This window comes from Crocodylus siamensis, chromosome 2 (genome assembly GCF_052110815.1).
Source record: "Crocodylus siamensis isolate JL-2025a chromosome 2, ASM5211081v1, whole genome shotgun sequence".
Taxonomy (NCBI): domain Eukaryota; kingdom Metazoa; phylum Chordata; order Crocodylia; family Crocodylidae; genus Crocodylus; species Crocodylus siamensis.
Window position 1 is genome coordinate 51,618,825 of NC_143396.1, and position 12,402 is coordinate 51,631,226.

Consider the following 12,402-nt stretch of genomic DNA (forward strand, 5'->3'; position numbering starts at 1 on the left):
GTCAGGAAGGCGAGCCATACCTTGTCATGCATCCACAGATGCATCTCAAGCAGGTCCAGGGAGGTGATCCTCCCCCTCTATGCGACACTGGTCAGGCCGCAGCTGGAGTACTGCGTCCAGTTCTGGGCGCTGCACTTCAAGAGGGATGTGGACAACATGGAGAGGGTCCGGAGGAGGGCCACTCGCATGATCAGGGGGCAGCAGGGCAGGCCCTACGAGGACAGGCTATGGGACCTGAACCTATTCAGTCTGCACAAGAGAAGGCTTAGGGGGGATCTAGTGGCCTGTTACAAACTAGTCAGAAGGTACCAGCAGGGATTGGGGGAGTCCCTGTTCCCCCGAGCACTACCAGGAGCGACTAGAAATAACGGTCACAAGCTGTCAGAGGTTACATTCAGATTAGACATCAAGAGGTGCTACTTCACTGTCAGGGCGGCTAGGATCTGGAACCAATTTCCAAGTGAAGTGGTGCTGGCTCCTACCCTGGGGGTCTTTAAGACAAGGCTAGACAATCACCTTGCTGTGGTCATTTGACCGCAGTACTCTTTCCTGCCATGGCAGGGGGTTGGACTCAATGATCTCAGATCCTTTCCAACCCTACTAACTATGAAACTATGAAAGACGGGCCTATGAACTCCATTTCAGTCTCTCCTAGGTACAGAAACTCATGGACTCAATATAGAGATTGGAGTCCTGACATATTACAGCCTGCCGGACATCTGAATTCCCGGGTACCTCTCCACTTTTACCTGCATTCCTACATCCCCCTCCATCACTCCAGCCTGTCCCTCACCCCCTGACACCTCCATTTCCATTTTTATTGACTGGCTTTTTTGACCATATTGGCCCGTTGTTGGTGACCATGAACATGCAGGTGAGCTCAGCCTGCCCAACGAGCCACCCCGTACCATGCGGTTCATGGCCACCATGATCTCCCTTGCCATCTCACATGCCCACAGTCATCCAGAACCTCGGCTTGGAGGAGAATCACTAACAGCCTGACTGATTGCATCAGTGACCTGTGTGGGAGAAGTAAGTGTGATTGCCACCCTGGCTGCTCCAGATATCTTAGGTGAAGTGGAAGGCTACCTGCGGCCCTGCCTTGTGCAACTCCTCCCTCAAGTACTCCCTGCCTTATACAGGGAGAGCACCACTATCTTGCACTTGATAAGATGGGGCTATAGGTGCCATAAATCGCCTGAACCCTGGCCACTCAACTAAGGAGAAGGGCTGGCTATCCAGAGCAAGCATCTCCCCAGTGTGCTGCGTGATCTTTGTTGCCTTAGGAACATCCTTTTGTCTGCAGCTTTCCCCCACCGCTCCAGGGTGACCTGCCTCTGTTTTGGAGGGTTGAGGATTTTGGAGTGGGCAGGGGACTTCCCTTTGGGCACGGTCACACTGGTGCCAGGCTGAGAAGGAAGAAGGGTAAGGGGGTGCTGTCTCCTGAGATGCAGCAGCATTGCTGTGTTGGTGAAATGTTCCACGTCTTTGCTTTGGCTGAACTGCCTTTGGCAGTGCTGACAGATAGTAAACCTTGGGATCACTGCCAGCTCAAAATGCTTCCACACTACGCTACTTGCCTGCTTCTGGGTTGAGGGTGGAGATGCTGCCTTATCCCCCTCCTCAGTACGGTGAGGCACAACAGCAGGAGGAAGTGACTCAGCTGAGCCACTTGCCTGAGCTGCTACAACCACAGTGTCCTCCAAGGTGTTGCTTTCTGGAGGAGGAGACCTGGGTCTAGGGGAACTTTGAGGTGTGTGGAGCACAAACTCAGATTACTTCTCGGTCCCCAGAATTACTTTAGCCAGGGTGCCCAGGTCCCCTGGTTCCAGCTCCAGCTCTTCCTCTGGCAGTGGGAGACTCACACTGGGAGATGACATTAGGGTGGAAGAGACAGTCATTCTGCTGCTGGTGCCTATTTCTGGAGTTAGGGGATGTGGTGCGTGTGCAGAGATGCCAGGTACTGCTCCCACCTCCTTACTTCCGCTGGCAGCAGAAGCCTCATGGCTGCTTGGGAAGAGGATGCATCTATGTTTTTTTTGGGGGGGGGGGGTGGTACTTGCAGCTCTAGCTCTCTTTCTAGCCCGGGGTAGGCAAGATGCAGTCCACAAGGCTATTCTATGCGGCCTGTAGGGCCCCTAAAAAATTTAGAAAATTAATAGTTATCTGCCCCTGGCTGCCTGTCATGCAGCCCTTGATGGCTTGCCAAAACTCAGTAAGCTGCCCTCCACCCAAAATAATTGCCCACCCCTGTTCTAGCAAATCTCCCTCCCCTGTCAAAAGACCTGGCACCTGTCTTTCCAGCATACTTCATATTTATCTTGTGCTGGAAAAGGGGGGTGTGTGTGATTTCTTTTGTGTTGTGTGTCTTCTTTACTCTCTGTGTTGTATACTGGACTGCTATGATTGATTAGGATTGATTATTAATAACTATATAAAATATGTGGTGTTTTCTGTGCAGTGATATACAAATTATGTATGTATGACTTCTGTCTTGTGTGTTTCTTTACTCTCTTGCTGTGTGTACTGGATTCTGCTATGATGATTATGATTGATTATTAATAACTATGTATGTATGTATTCTGTGATGTGCTATTAATGTGAATGTGTGACTACTACTACTACTTCTTCTGTGTAATGTACCTAAAATAATATATCAGGCCTGTGCAAATAGGGAACTATTTGATTTGGATTTGGCCAATTCGGATGTCAGTGATGTTGCAGAAATTGCTGCGGTTCGTTTCTCGGAAGGTAAAGAACTCTCAGACACACGGTATTAGCAACACAAAAGGTATATTTGCAAATAGGGTCAGAGCAAAGACAAAAGACCACACTCTGCCCGCGGGGAAAACTTTTTAGCAGGCTTTATCCCCTCTCTCCTGAGCACGTGTGCAGAAGCAGGAACTCTTACAACTCATTTTCGGTTCATACAAACATATATGAAATGACGTCACATCATCCGTCGCATGTGTATTGTAATTAACTACTTAAGTATGCGGGGTGGATAGGCTTATATGCATTAGCTGATTACGCATGCTTAGAAAGCTCTTTAGGTTATCAAAAGTTCAAACTCACTCTTTTTTAAGGACAGGATCATTAAAAATTGCAATTACTTTTATCTGCATGAGAAAACTAAGGAGTATATGCTTTACTGTAACAAAGAGATAGTAAATTTGTAAAACAAAGAGAGTGATACCTTAATACAAAGAGCCCTTGGTAGCTTCTCCTCTACCTCCTCCTCCCGCCAGGGAGAGCTGCCAGCTGTGCTGTTCTAACAACACTGTGTTCATAAAGCATTTTTAATAATATTTCTAACAATATCCCCCCTCAAGATGCTTTCTGCTCTTTACTTTATTTAGGCAAATCAAGATAATTACGAGGAATTTTTCTGAGGACCATGACTTTTGCTGCAGTCTGTGCTTTCAGAGGGACTGCTGCGACCTGCATCCCTTTTACTGTGGTGGTTATCAATCTAGTGAGACAAGGAATAAGGCAAGGGATAAAAATCAAACTAGTCAGAGCACACAAAAGCACAAATCCTACTTTTTTCTACCAGGGTCCTCCAAATAGTTTAAACCACCAGTCTTTACTCCATGTGGTTTCCCACGTTTGTATTGGCACATGGGTTATTTTCTTGATCTCTTTGGCAATCTCCAAGACCGCCTTTCCGTTGTCGTCTATTTGGAGGCAACAATTAGAAAGGTTGAGTTTTCCACAGACTTCGCCATCCTCTGCGAGTAAATAGTCTAAGGCCATCCGATTTTGGTATATGGCTGTTCTCATCTGAGAACTCTGCCAGGCTAGTAACTCGAGAGCAGTGGCAGTCTGGTTAGTAATTATTTTTAAGACTGCCTGCAATCGGATGATTCTATTTAGCATATATATAGGTGTCCGATATTCCCAATTTCCATCATTAGCCCATGTAGCTGGTCTGTAATACTCAATGATCCTTAGAGGAGGCCACTCATCCTCCTTCTACTTTTGGGAGCCACCCTGTGTCAAACTTATATCAATACTTCTCTTGGCCCTTTTCCAATCATTATACAAAGAGACTCTCAACCCATTTTTAACTTCTGATGGTAGCAAGAAGAAAGCTGGTACAATCACTCCAAGATAGCAAGTCCCTGTCCACCCTTGTGGTAGTATCGTATAGGCCTGTCGTCCGCAAATCTAATAGTATCCTTTTAAGGCCCTATTTTCTCTATTAGTGGCATTTAGAGGGGCCCAACTATAGGGCGTCTCGGGAAACCCCAAGCTTCCTTCTGGACCCAAAGGACTAGTGGCTGTGAGGCCTCCTTTCATGGAACATTCCCATACCTCATCCTGATTCTTGTCTGTACAATCTGTCCGATCATTACTTTGATTTGTGACACTCCAATACTTATTAAACTACGCAACTGTTCCATTAGGATGCTGCCACACTAGTCGATTATACCCTGGGCTATTAGGATAATGAAGCTGTTCTAATTTTGTAGGGTTCATCTATCTTACTTTTAAAGTCTATATGTAACGGCTGTGTCCCAAGTTTTTTCCTGTACCATTATTATTGATGCAATACTCTCCTAATGCCACTTGGGAAAGTTCTCAGCTGTGGTTTTCATCTCATTTTCGACTAGTACTCTTAACATCTGCCTTGCTACTCACTACCACTTTGGGGCCAAAGGAAAAGCCCTCCAAGGCCACTGGCCTCCGGCCTCTCGGAGCCCCCAACAGGCCCAGTAGTTGGTAAGATTAAAAGTACTTGTAATTCTTTCTATCATGTCAACATACAAATTTGTCCCTGGGGAAACAATTGGGGAAAGCGGGGGCATAGGCCAGCGGCTAAGGCTACGCAATCCTGCTTCTTTCATTATGCAGATAACAACAAGGCACATTGAGATTCCCACCATATTTTCTCTTTTATGAGATTAAACACAGCTTAAATGTTTCCCTTTTACTTTCTTGTCTAATTTTCTGAGCTCTGATTAAGCTGTCTCGGCGCACTTGGAGATCACCAATAGGTTCACAGCTCCACTTGCTGGCTTCTTGTTTCGAAGATGACTCAGCTTCCGGAGTGAGCTCGTCTTGGGAGTTGATGTCCTCCGACGCTCGTGGATGTCGTTTCACACGGGTATGGTGTATCTAACGATCATGGCTAGCAATTTTTACAGCGGTGTGGGTTGTTAGAAGTACCTGGAAAGGGGCCACTCCACCTCTCAGTCAAGGGTTCCTATTTCCACCGCTGCACCAAGACTTAGTCTCCAGGGGAGAAGTCATGTACCGGTACGTCTAAAGGCAGGAGCTGAAAGGAGGCTGCATACTTGTGAAGAGAAGACAAGACAAGACAGACTGCAAAGCAATAACATACATATGAAGCTCACTATTACCTAACTCAAAAGTTACATTTTCTCGCATCTCAGGGGGTAAGACTCGAGGCGGTTTGCCAAACATAATTTTATATGGGGTCAATTTGAGGCCCCATCGGGGAGTGTTTCGAATGCAAGTAAGAGCTAGCGGCAATGCTTGAGGCCACTTAAGGCGTGTCTCAATACAGATTTTGGTGAGTAGAGTCTTTAAAGTTTTATTCATGTGTTCCACTTGTCCTGAACTCTGTGGTCTCCATGGTGTGTGTAGTTTTCAAGTAACTTTGAGAGTTTGCGCGACTTCTTGAACCACTTTTTCCACGAAGTGTTGTCCTTGATCCGACTCAATGGACTCAGGCAGGGAATACCGGGGAATGATCTCTTGCAACAAATACTTCACTACTGTAGCCGCAGTGGCAGTCTTGGTGGGCCAGGCCTCGACCCAACCAGAGAGCTGGTCTACCATGACAAGTAAAAACCCGTGATGTCTGGACCGTGGGAGCTCGGCAAAATCAATCTGCCATGCCTGTCCAGGATATGCTGCCCAGGGTCTACCTCCCATTGGCACAGGGGGTTTTCTTCGAGGATTTACTTTCTGGCATGTGATGCACTTGGTAGCAATGGGCTGAGCTTTTACGTATAGCCCTGGGGCTACTGCTTGGCGGATCACTAGATCACCCATGGCCAAGCCTCCCATATGGGTTCTTGCATGGAGCTGTTGCAGCACCTCCCGAAGCAATGGCCTGGGTATCATGACTTTTTCTCTCGGTACTATCCACCACCTCTGGGAGTTCTTTTCTGCACAAGCTTTCTGTGCAAACTTATCTTCTTCAGGGGAATACTGTGGGACTAAATCCTGGACGTATGGCCATATGGCATGGGACATGGCCTGCCTGGATACCTCCTCCGCTTCTCCCCTAATAAATGCGGCTTTCTTTGCTGCCGCATCAGCCTTTGCATTTCCAAGCTTATGCTTTTCTTCAGCAGCCTTCCCATGGGCCCGCACATGAATGACTGCTACCTCCTTAGGCTGGTGGAGTGCCTCTAGTAGCTTGATAATCTGGGGGCCATTAGCAATCTTATTCTCAGAGGCCGTAATGAAACCCCTTTCTTTCCACAATAGTCTGTGCGCATGGACTGTAGAAAAAGCATAGCGAGTCAGTGTATATATTAACCCACTGGTCTGTCTCCAGCTGTAATGCTCGGGTGAGCGCAGTGAGTTCCGCGGCCTGTGCCGACCATGAGCTTGGCAATGACTCCCTCCATGCTACCTTATCTAAGGTTACCACTGCACATCTTGTTCGTCTTTTTCCATCGATGACAGAGCTGAAGCCGTCTACGAAGTATTCAACATCTGGGTCCTCAATTGGGTCCTCAGCAAGATCAGGCCGCACCTGTGTGGTTTGATTCAGGACCTCAAGGCAGTTATGCGTCGGTTTCCCTGGCTCCTGCAGCAAGGTTGCAGGGTTCAAAGCTGTAGTATGTTTGAAAGTAAGTCCTGGATTAGAGAGCAAAAATATCTCATACTGTGATTGTCTGGAGGGGTTAAGAAATTTCCCTCCCTCAGTCCCTAGGATCTGGGGAACTCCATGAAGAGTGAGTATTTCTATATCTGCACCCATGACTATCTTCTGGGCTTCTTCAACAACCACTGCTGTGGCTGCCACAGCCCGAAGACAGGCTGGCTACCCGAGTGCAACTGGATCTAGAACCTTTGAGTAATATCTTACGGGTCTCCAGGTCGGGCCCGATGGCTGTGTCAGCACCCCTGATGCAACCCCTCGATTTTCATGAACATACAGTCGATATGGCTTTTACTATTTGGGATGGCCAGGGCAGGGGGCTGAATTAATGCTGCCTTAAGCAGATCAAAGGCATGCTGCATTTCTTTATTCCATTTTCATTTAGTGAGACTCTCCTTAGTCAGTGAGTCATACAGTGGTCTAGCCTTCCCACCATAATCTGGTATCCATAGTCGACAGAACCCAGTTAGCCCTAGGAATGCCCATAACTCTTTGGGTGACTTAGGTGGGGTTAGACCTTGGATTGCCTGTATGCGATCTGCACTCAGGGCTCTGACTCCTCTTGAGAGCTTATATCCCAAAAATGTGACTTCAGGCTGACATATTTGGGCTTTCTCTCTAGAGACTTTATATCCTTTTTCTTCCAGAGTGTTTAGCAGTGACCTGGTGGCTTCCTCACAGAGCTGCAAGTTTGGGTTTGCAACTAGCAGGTCATCCACATACTGGAGGAGAGTCACTGCGGGGTGTGATCCCTTCTACTCCTCCAAGTCTTTCTGAAGGGCAAGTCTGAAAATATGGGGGGCTGCTACGAATCCTTGTGGGAGAACTGTCCACATGAGTTGGGCTTTATGGAAAGTATCTGGATCCTCCCATTTAAAAGCAAACAATTTTTGACTCTCTCGGTGAAGGGGAATAGAGAAGAAAGCATCTTTCAAATCTAGCACTGAAAATATTTCAGCTTCCTCTGGTACTTGTGTCAAAATCGTGTGAGGGTTCGGGACTACAGGATGGTCTGAAAGGACCTTCTTATTTACTGCTCGTAGGTCTTGGACCAGTCTGTATGAGACCTCATCTGCCTTCGGCACTCCAAGGATGGGGGTGTTATAGGGTGAGGACCCTTCCACTAGCCATCTGCACCTCTTGTATTTCTCTATTAACGGCTTGAGTCCAGCTCTAGCTGCTCGGCTGAGTGGTTACTGCTTTACCCGAACGGGCCCCTCCCCATCCTTGAGTACGATCTTTACCGGGGAGACGGACTTAGCTTGCGCAGGGGTTCCATCAGCCCATACCGAGGGGTCTACTCCAATCTTGTGATCTTCTGGACTTACTGCAGGGCATCGGTCCTCCAGGAGAGCCATCTGATAGTTCGGGCTCTACTTGACAGGTAGCTGGACCACTATTTGATCGTCTCTGAAAAAGATCTCAGCTTGCAATTTTGTAAGTAAGTCCCGCCCAAGGAGTGCAACCGGGCAACTTGGAGAATACACAAAGGAATGCTCGAGCAAATGGTCCCCCACTTTGGTGAGGAGTGGTTTACAAACAGGGAGTCGGGATTGCGTTTCCTCAATCCCTTCTACAAGTACATGCTGTTCACTAGTTCCTGCACAGGGGGCGGTTTCTGGAATCATTGAAAATGTAGCCCTAGTATCTACTAAGGCTTTAAAGTTTTTGCCACCAACCTTAATGGTTACTATGGGATCTTCTCGGGCTCCAACCCGAAGGGTAGTGGTCTTAGATCCCTGTCTCCTTCATTCTGAGTCCTCACCCTTTTCTTCTGCCTGCATGAGGTGACCTCTCGGTTCCCTCTCTCTCTTCTCCTTCAACTTTGGGCATTCCCTCTTCTAGTGTCCTTTCTCTTTGCAATAAGCACAAACGTCTGCTCCCACTCTTTCTCCTTTCCCCTTCTGTATCCCAGCCTTTCCAGGGTTACTTCTAGTTATAGCAGCTGCTAGTGTTGCCATCTGTCGCTGAGCCTTTTTATCTTCTTTGCGCTCCTGCACTTGCTCATGATTCCCATACACCTTATATGCAATTTCCACCAGCTCTGAAATCGGTTTCCCAGCACCTCCCTCAGTTTTCTGTAACTTCTTACGGATATCAGCAGCAGATGGACCAATAAACATAAGATTTACCGTGTGCTGGTTATCTGGGGCTTCTGGATCCAGATCCGAAAACCTGCGAAACACCTCATACAGCCTCCCAAGGAAAGCTGAGGGATCCTCCTCTCTTCCCTGTCTCACTTCATACAACTTAGACTGATTAGTAACTCGAGGCACTGCCTTTCCCATTGCTTCTACTATAATTCCTAGATATCGTGCACTCAGCTCTCTTCCTTCTGCAGTATGATTATCCCATCTCGGTTCTTCAACAGGACAGGTATCACGCAGAGTATGACCAGCGGCCCCCTCTGACTCTTTTCTGGCTACTGCAATTCGTTCTGCTGTTCCCAACACTAATCTCCTTTCTTCCGGGGTCAGGAGGGTCTGGAGCATCATCTGGACATCAGCCCAAGTGGGTCGATGAGTCTGCCCAATAGATCGAAACAGGTCCCTCATCTTTTCAGGGTCTTCACGAAAAGAGGGGCTCTGATTCTTCCAATTAAATAAATCTGAAGTGCTAAATGGGGTGTAGACAAAAGTTGCATTGCCCCCTTCTCCAATAACCTCTCGCATCGGGCAGTTCAGCACCGGCTGTGACTCTACAGGCTTGCGCAAATAATAGCCCTTATTCCCCGATTCAGATGGGGCACTTGGCTGAGGCTTACGCTCTAAATCATTAGGTATGCTTTGATACGCTGGTGGTGGTCTCCCTAAGGGAGAGGGCGGTGGTGCAGAGGGACTGGATCCCGAGGAGGCGTCTGACTCATCTTTGCTACCTGACAGGGCAACCGGAGCACGGGTCCGATACTCAGCCAATTCAGAATCCCCCCCCTCATTAGACTCAGGGAGTACAGGCGGTTCTCTTCGAGTTTTTTCCTTAACAACCATCACATGAGACTTTACTAAGTAATTCTTAATCCAAGGTGGCTGATTTTGAACCACCCACAACCAACAATCAATATAAGGAAACTGATTCCAATACCCATTCTGCATAACAATTTCATGGATAGCTATCACTTCTTCTACTACAAAGGATCTTTTCGGGGTCCAGTGGACCCCAAATGTTGGCCACTCGAGTTGACAAAACTTAATTAAATCACCTTTTTTCATTTTTACTCCGTAATCGGCCGGCTTTGCAAATTTATTAAAATGACATAATATGAATTTTAGAGGGGTATCCGGGTTTTCTACACGGGAGCTAACCGTACCCATTTTGCCCACAAGAGTGTGCCCAAGGCACGCCAAATACCAAAAGAGCCTTACAAAAGGTTTACTGAAAGCTGAGCCCGAAAAATCCCCCAGCGATCTTTTACCCCCCTTGTTTTGGATCCAGAACCAAATTGGGCAAAGGGAATTCGTATACTCACTCAGATACTCCAGAGATCTCGATCCAAATACCAAAGTGTGTCTTACCTCTCCAGAAACTGAGAATTTGCACGGGATCCTTTAACTTCTCGAATATCCCGACTCACGCCTCAGATTTCAGGGACGAGCCCAAAAAGTCAGCTCGGTGCGCACTTCCCCTGGTACCGGAGGCGCCCTGCCGCTGGATTCCGGGGTAGTCCACGAGAAGGTCCCGGCGGAGTCGCCAGATTGTTGCAGAAATTGCTGCGGTTCGTTTCTCGGGAGGTAAAGAACTCTCAGACACACGCTATTAGCAACACAAAAGGTATATTTGCAATAGGGTCAGAGCAAAGACAAAAGGCCACACTCTGCCCGCAGGGAAAACTTTTTAGCAGGCTTTATCCCCTCTCTCCTGAGCACGTGTGCAGAAGCAGGAACTCTTACAACTCATTTTCGGTTCATACAAACATATATGAAATGACGTCACGTCATCCGTCGCATGTGTATTATAATTAACTACTTAAGTATGCGGGGTGGATAGGCTTATATGCATTAGCTGATTACGCATGCTTAGAAAGCTCTTTAGGTTATCAAAAGTTCAAACTCACTCTTTTTTTAAGGACAGGATCATTAAAAATTGCAATTACTTTTATCTGCATGAGAAAACTAAGGAGTATATGCTTTACTGTAACAAAGAGATAGTAAATTTGCAAAACAAAGAGAGTGATACCTTAATACAAAGAGCCCTTGGTAGCTTCTCCTCTACCTCCTCCTCCCGCCAGGGAGAGCTGCCAGCTGTGCTGTTCTAATAACACTGTTCATAAAGCATTTTTAATAATATTTCTAACAGTGATTTGATTTGGAGCTCCGAATTGCTTTTCTGATTTGATTCAGCCGAATTGGCTTCCGAAGCTTCAAGTTGATTCAAAGATTCAGCCATAGAGTATAATGGGGAATCAATGAAATATCTGTAACTTTGTTGTTTTTGGCTGATTCAGATGAAACTTGCAGGGGTGGTAGCCTCTGCTGGGAGCATGAAGCCTGCTCATTTCAAGGAGATTGAGGTGCGGTTTCCCAGAAACCCCTGCACCTGACTACTGACCAGCAAAATTAATGTGCAGTAGGGTGAAAAGTGCAGGCCTGCTAGGCTGTGCTGCGGCCACAAAGCCTGCCAGCTCTCAAAGAGATAGGTGCAGGGGGAGTCTGGGTTCTGGGACTCTGTACCTCTAGCTGCTAACAGGCAAAACTTGTGCTTGTGCAACTGTGTCTGTCTTGGGGCACAGGGGGTGTGAAAACTACTGCAGGCTTAGTTGCTAGGCCTTGCTGCAGCCACAAAGCCTGCCAGCTGTCAAGGTACTAGGTGCAGGGCAGGGCTGTGCAAAATGGAAGCATTCCGTTTTGACCAGCGTTTCAACTGTTAAAAGGAACAGTGTTCCATTTTTACTTTAGTTTCAAGTCGAAATAGCTGTTCCGTATCGTTCCATAGAAGCAGTTTCGCATTTTGAGCCTGTTACGTTTTGCCCATAGGATATAATGGAGAAGGTCGAAACAGCCCATAACTTTGTCATTTCTGGCCTGATTTCATTGAATGGCAGCCCCTTCTGAGTGCAGAAAGCCTGCCAAGTTTCATGGAGATAGGTGCAGGGGGTTCAGAGAAATTGCACCCCAAAATCTTGAAAACAAAACTTGTGTCACATGTGTGTGTTAAGCCACAGCAGAGTCCAAACTGCAGGCTTGCTAGCCCCTGCTGAGGCAACAAAGCCTGCCAAGTTTCAAAGAAATAGGTGCAGGGGCTTGGGGGAAACTGCACCTCAAGTTGCAGACGAGCAAAATTTGTGACATGGGTGACACTGTGTGTGGTAAGGCACAGCAGGGTGAAAGCTGCAGGCCTGCTATGAAGCCTGCCATCTCTGAAGCCTGCCAGCTCGCAAGGAGAGAGAACCTGGAGTCCCCCTGCACCTGGGGCCCTGCACCTCTGGCTGCAGGCAGGCAAAACTCATGACACGAGTGGGTGACACTGTGTGTGTTCAGGTGCGCCCTTCCTGGTGCTGGGGCCTCTGCACAACACGGCAGTGTGCCCCAGTGATGCCTCCT